The following is a 7,154-nucleotide window of genomic DNA, read 5'->3' as shown; positions in this document are numbered from 1 at the left end:
GCATAGCGAGCAATCGTTACTGCCAGATGAGCATAGTAAGTAATTACTACTGCCAGTGATAGTTGTGCATAGTAAGTAATTACTACTGCCAGGTGAGCATGGTACGCAAGTACTACTGCCAGTTGAGCATAGCACGGTGTTAAGGGGGTTGTGCTACTGCCAGAGACGTAAGTGAATTGTTCGGATGAAGTGATGAGAATTTGAAGGATGTTTATTTTGGTTGGATTATTATTGTTGTTGTTTAGTTTTATTCCTACTCAACCATTGGTTGACGTGTTTGCTTCTGTGTCAAAATAAAATTGATGCCTGCTTTAATTGATGGCATCCTGTGGTGAACCATTTAATATTTCCGGTTAAATGGGGAGCAGATTTTAATAGCAGGTTTTGAGTTAGCTGACATGGGAGCATTGGGAAGAGAGCTCGACTTGGACCATAGTTGAAGTCTAGATCACATAGAACAATTTATATCACTTTATTTATTTCCGCTGCGAGTTGTAAATATTTTATATTAAGTTTTAGTTGATTAAATTTGTAATAAACATGTAATCGTTAAAGTTTTAATTTAAAGTACTTTGGTTTGTTGTACTTTGTTATTCACTACCTCGGGAAACCGAGATGGTAACGCTCTCATTTACTTGGGAATGTCTAGCTAAAGGCTCCCGAATAAATTGGGGTGTTACAATCATTCTCTTGGCTCCTTGCCTCGCTTGAGGCGGTTGAACTAGCACTCTTTTGGCTCTTGGGTGCGGCCTCGACGACTTTCTTGCTCTTGCTCCTTAGATTCATTCTTGCTTGATATGGTTGGTAGGGATTTTGATTCAAAAACCTTAGACTGATGATTGTGATGGGGTTTTTGTGATGGAGATTGTAAGGAGGATGATGAGATGTGGTTGTGATGTTAATAAGATAAGGGAATAGGGATTGTGGGGGGCGTTTATATTGAAGAAACGGTGCTAGGACGAGCGGGCTGAGGGTTGGGTTCGGGCGTCCAGTGAAAGAGCCCTGCAAATTTTTGTTCTGACACGGGTCTTGAAGTCGGTTCGTGATGTGACCATAATTCGCGCACATTTAGTCCCCGAATTAGCCTTGTTCCCATGCTTTTTAGTGCATATTTGGGTGATTTATTGTCTTTAGTTCTTTGTTTTGCATATTCTTTGAGGTTTTGTGTCCTTGGTAGGAAAGGAGTGCAAACCATGCATTTTCATGGCAAAATGAGACTAAATTGATTGAATCCAATGACCAAGCATCAAGGAGAGACAAGATTAGAAGGCCTTTGTACATATTATAGTAGTTGGGCAATGATGAGGAAAGATCCTTGCATCCCCAAGGAAATCCCCAAGGATTTTATGAAGAAAAGGGAAGAAAAGAAGAAGAAACACGACTGAGCAGCAATCCGCCCGTCTTCCCCTGAAGAAGCCTGTCCCCCAGGACCACAATCCGTGCATCTTCTACCAAAGACGCCCGGGCAGCAGCACCCAGAAGACGCCCGGGCAGAGACTCCTGAATCCGGCCGTCCCGTGCCTAAGACGCACGGATTCCAAGACAGCGCAAAATCCGTTTCTTCAAGCTTCAAGAAAGATGCCCTTCCTTCAGAAAATACCGGCGTTTCCCTAAGTAGGGACTTAATCGTCATTTAAGCTCTTAGTTAACCCTAATGCATCCACCTAATTTCCACTATAAATACCCCATTAGTCTAATTAGAAGAGCATGTTCTTCTTATCAATTCTTAGAGTAGTTAATATCAATCAAATCTCTCTTTAGTTTTGTAATCAACAATTAATCAAGTTTTAATACAAGTTTTATTTCCTTAATCTCTCTTTTGTTCATCCTTTATTTTGGGTAATTGAAGATTATTTGGGTTATTATTGGGAGATTGACAACCTCTCAATCAAGCATCAAGTACTTCTATTATTCTTTGCTTTATTATTGAAATCATTAGTAGGTATAATTCTCTTAATCCCCTTTTAATTATTGCTAATTACTTTCATTTGGTCATCATGTTTCACTTTGTTGGTATGATTGACAACCTTGCTAGCATGTTCAACATGATAATGAGTGAGTAGTTCCATAGCTAGGGTTAATGGGTAATTAGGGAAAACCAACATGGGGAATGATTCATGCTTAAATTAATATGCTTTCATGGTTTATTTGCTTACTTGTTTTGATCTCAACTCATGCACATGTTATGTTTGATGAAATGTGAGCCTATGAATCCTTGCATTTTTTACCCATCACCTATCTTTTCAATGAGACTTGTAAGACATAAACCAACTCGAGTCTCATTAGACCATGCATGTTGTTGAGTAGGGAAGACTAATTCGACTTGTAGGTGTTGTACAATCTAATCGATTCGGCTCCGGGACCCAAACTTTCCTAGGATTATAAGATATAACCCAACTCAATCCATCACAACAATAATTGCTTGCTTATAATTTGAGAACATGTTTGTATGATCAATTCCCATGAATCCCCTATGACCCCATGACACCCTAGTGCTTTTTATCAATTGTTTACAACCCTTTCAATTCATCTTGCTTATTTACTTTCATTGCTATTTAGTTTAGTGACCTTCTACATCAACCCAAATTGTGACACCCCTAAGACACCACTAGTTGCAATAGAAATCTCATTTCAATTCCCGTCCCTTGGGATCCGACCTTTACTTGCCTCTTTACTAATTGTAGAGTTGTTTGTGAAGTTATAAATTGTGTTTTGGTCTAAGTGCTTCCAACGACAATTGTTCCGAAAAATAGAATATAGCTCCGAAATAGTCCGACCAAAAATGGCGCGCCGTTCGGACGGTGTTATCTTGATTTAGATTTTCTTATATTGTTATTAGTTGTGTCTTTCTTTGCCTTGAGGAAGTAAAACTACTCAAGGTTTGTTCTAATTGTTTTCGAGTTGTTTGATATTTTGCATGTCTAGAAGGTCACAAGGTGATTTGTTACCTTTTGATCGTGAACTTGAAAGAACTTTGACAACCAATAGAAGACTTGCTAGGAGAAATTTGAGAGGTATTAGTGAGGTTGTAGATATTCAACCAACTATTGAGTTCATCAACCCTTTTGCAAGAGATGGTGAGGAGAACCCAACACAAAATACAACACAAAATCAACCCACAATGCCTAAGTTTTCGTCACATTCCGTACCCACCGAGGAGAACCTACCCAATGGTACTCCCACACCACAACATCTAACCGGAAATTTCATTGCCAAATCCGCATTTATCCAATTAGTCGAAAGGAGCCAATTTGGGGGGATGCCTAGTGAAGACCCTCATTCTCATAAGGAGACCTTTTGTGACTATTGTGATGCAATTTCTCAAACCGGTGTAACTCAAGACCAAATTCGATGGGTCTTATTTCCTTTTTCTCTAATTGGCACCGCGAAACAATGGTTGAAGGGACTTGATAAGGCCACTCTTGGAATTGATTCTTGGAAAAAGTTGGCTCTAGCTTTCTACAAAAAATTCTACCTATCAGAAAAGACTAACATGCTAAGAGCTCAAATTACGGGTTTTAAGCAAAGGGATGAAGAATCTTTGTATGAAGCTTGGGAGCGATTCAAGGGAATTTGTCACTCATGTCCTCACCATGAACTTAGCGAGTGGTTCTTGGTACAACAATTTTGGAACGGTCTATATGAAGATTCAAGGAACATTCTCAACATGGGATCAAATGGAATGTTCACCGAAGTTGATGGCAATCAAACTTGGACTAAAATTGAGGAAATGGCGGTCCATAACTCACAATATAGTAGACCTCGCAAGGCTACTAGAGGAGGAAAGCATGAAGTGGACTCCGTTACTCAATTGGGTGCTCAACTTAGTGCTCACATTGACACAATCAATTTGAAGTTTGAAAAAGCTATGGCTAGACTTGAAGAAGCCTCAAAATCACCAAAGCATCATGTTAATGCCATGACGGCATCCTCATCAATCCCAAGTGGGATATGTGAGAATTGTGGAACTTTGGGACATGACTCAAGTGAATGTAGGGGAACAAATGAACAAGTGAATGCTTTCCAAGCATACAAGAGTGGTACCCCTTATTCCAACTATTACAATGAAAACACCAAATTCCATCCAAATCTCTCATACAAAAGCCAAAATGTTCAAAACCCTCAAACAACATACACCCCACCTCCCATGAGAAACCAAAATAAAAGACCCTTTTACAACTAAAACCAAGGTTACCAAAATCAAAATCCATACAATCAACAAAATGACCAAGGTTTTGATGTTCAAAAAGCGGTCCTTCAAATGCAAAAGAACCAACAATAGTTTTTCACTCAAATGCAAAAAGATAGTCAAGCAAAGGAAACCACCATCAACAACATCCTAGCTCACACCAAAATGTTTGAAACCCAATTAACTCAACTAGCATCTTCAAGCTCACAAAGACAAAAGGGGCAATTACCACCTCAAAGTAATCCCCCAAGCTAGTGATAAGGAAGAAATTGTGCAAAACTCCAAAGATGGAGAATCATCAAAGGAAGAAATTTCAAAGAAAAATGAAGACAAGGTCAAGGAGAAGGAGCCCATTGTGATTAGACTTCCTTTTCCAAGTCGTCAAGCCAAGCCCAAATTTGATGACCAACTTGGAAAGTTTATGGAAATTGTGAAGAATTTGGAAGTCTCAATTCCTTTCACGGAATTAATCAATCACGTGCCGGCCTATGCGAAATACATGAAAGACATCCTCACAAAGAAGAAGTCGATCCGGAAGCTTGAGACTATCGCCTTCACTAAGGTGAGTAGTGCAATACTTCAAGGAAGTTCACCTCCAAAACTCAAGGATCCGGGAAGCTTTTCAATACCGTGTACCATTGGCGACACCACGATCAACAAAGCCTTATGTTATCTAGGGGCTAGTGTGAGTGTTATGCCGTACTCGGTGAGTAAAAGGTTGGGGATGGGAGAGCTTAAATGCACCAATATCACACTCCAAATGGCCGATAGATCGACGAAGACACCATTAGGGATATGGGAAGTTGTTCCCGTACGAATTTGGAAATTTTTCATCCCGGTGGACTTTGTCATTGTTGATATGGAAGAAGATTCCAACATTCCAATCATTCTAGGAAGACCTTTCTTACACATCGCGGGTGCGGTGATTGATGTGAAACATGGAGAGCTCACTCTAGAAGTGTGAGATGAGAGTATAACTTTCAATCTTGACAAGACTATGAGAGCTCCCCGTTTACATGAACCATGTTTCATGATCGATCATTATAGCCGGAAGGATGATAGGAAGAAGTCAGAACTCCAATGGAAGAAGAAAATTGAAGATGCTCCATTCAAAGAGCAAGTGAATTATAACAAAGAGAGCTTGCAAAGCTCACCAAAGTAAAGCAATGAAGAAGATGGCCTCATTGGCCAAAACAAGATAATGGGAGAGTTGTCTCTATCAACTCAAGAGATCTTTAGTGATCAAGTGGATGAAGTTTGTGGTCTTAGGGACGATGAGTTTGAAGGGATTTTCAATCCCTAAATTGGTAATGCTATCGATCAAGACCAACAACAAGGGCAAATATCTATTGAAGAAATTTATCACAACAATGAACAAGCTTTTGATTACATTTTCAAGGTGTTGAGCAACATCAACAACACCTTGGACATGCCCCCTTGACTTCTCATCAAGAATGAGAGTTTGGTGGAGTCCTCCCTAAACCACCATTTGTAAATATTTCTAACACTCTAACTCGCATTTTAATTCTTAATTTGCATTTTTTGTCAATTTTGGATTTTTTTATACTTTGATCAAGATAATTATCATGTTTGAGAGAAGTGAGGGAGGGACTAATAATTTCAATTAATGTGTAGTGCTTTAGCTTAGTGTGGGGATAGCAATTGCCTAGGCTATTCATGCCTTAGTAGTGCCCCCACAATGAAGAACACGAGATTTTGAAGAATGAAAAATGACAAGGGATATGCAAGGTACACGGATGGAATTGAATCCGGGTAAAAGGGGTAGAACCCGAGCGGTTTTAAGAGAATCCGCCCGTCTTCAGACAATCCGGGCATATTGGGCAGAAGACGCCCGTCCTTCTGAGCTGAATTTTTGAAATTTTTTTGACTGTTAACGAATCCGGGCGTCCTGCAATAGAATCCGCCCGTCTTCATAAAGACGCCCGTCCTGAAGGGAAGACGCCCGTCTTTTTGGCTGAGGAAAACAAGAAAAATCCCTGGAAAGGAATCCGCCCGTCTTCTCTGAAAGACGCCCGTCCCGTGTTTTCAAATCCGCCCGTCTTTGCTGCAATCCGCCCGTCTTTAGGCGAGAATTTCCCAACCCAGAACAGGCAGAATCCGAGCGTCTCGAAGGAAATCCGCCCGTCTCCCCCCTGCATTTCAAATTTTCCGGGTTTATTATAAACCCCATCCCACATTCATTTCCTCATTCCTTCATTCAAAACACTACCCATAAACCCCGTAACTCCAAAACCCTCATCCTCTCCATTACAAAAACAAGATTCCTCAACAAGACTCACCAAAATCAAATCAAAACATCCTTTTAACAACAAATTAATCACTCCTCTTTCAACAACAATCAAAACAAAGCACAAAATCTTCAACCTTTGAGTCAATTTTTGAATTCATAAAGGCAAAGCCTTTCATCTTTAAATCGATTTGGGTACACTAGAAATTGATGATTTTTGTTCTTTTCTTGGTTTATTCATCAATGGCAAAGACAAAGGGAGCAACAAAAGCAACAAAGGCAAAGGCAAAGGCACTCTCATCAAGACAAAAGAGTCTTCAAGCAAAGAAAGCATTGGCTATGGTGGTAGCTAGCCCAAACTTGGAGGTGCAACAACAACAACCTCCCATGGAAGCAACAACATCTGCTACTCCGGAAATTGCTCAACTTTCGAACTATCCGGAGGTAATTTTCATTTCCAAATCCCATAGGGACACTTTTGCCAAGTTTTCTAGTAAATCATTTCTATCCACCAAGTTTATTTGTGAAGATGCCTTAGATAAGTTGGGTGTCCTTGAGCAAACTAGAGCCTTCTTTAAAGCCATGGGGTTGGAGAAATTGTTTACAACAAAAGAATTGACATACCCCTCCCTTACCTTAGAATTTTTGAGTTCTTTGAAAGTTAACAAGGTTGAGACTATGGAAACCATCGAGTTTCGCCTAGCTAATGTTAGTAGG

General features: G+C 40.0%; 1 non-coding gene across 1 annotated transcript; it reads right to left on the bottom strand.

Annotated features, from left to right (window-relative positions):
- Window positions 1–3,493: 3,493 nt before the first annotated feature.
- Window positions 3,494–3,600, bottom strand: LOC141640080 (small nucleolar RNA R71). The gene has a single exon (XR_012542826.1). It is a non-coding gene; the product is annotated as a small nucleolar RNA R71 (small nucleolar RNA).
- Window positions 3,601–7,154: the final 3,554 nt, after the last annotated feature.

The sequence above is a fragment of the Silene latifolia genome, unplaced genomic scaffold, assembly GCF_048544455.1.
Source record: "Silene latifolia isolate original U9 population unplaced genomic scaffold, ASM4854445v1 scaffold_70, whole genome shotgun sequence".
NCBI classification, from domain to species: Eukaryota; Viridiplantae; Streptophyta; class Magnoliopsida; order Caryophyllales; family Caryophyllaceae; genus Silene; species Silene latifolia.
This window is presented reverse-complemented; position numbering and strand designations above follow the sequence as displayed.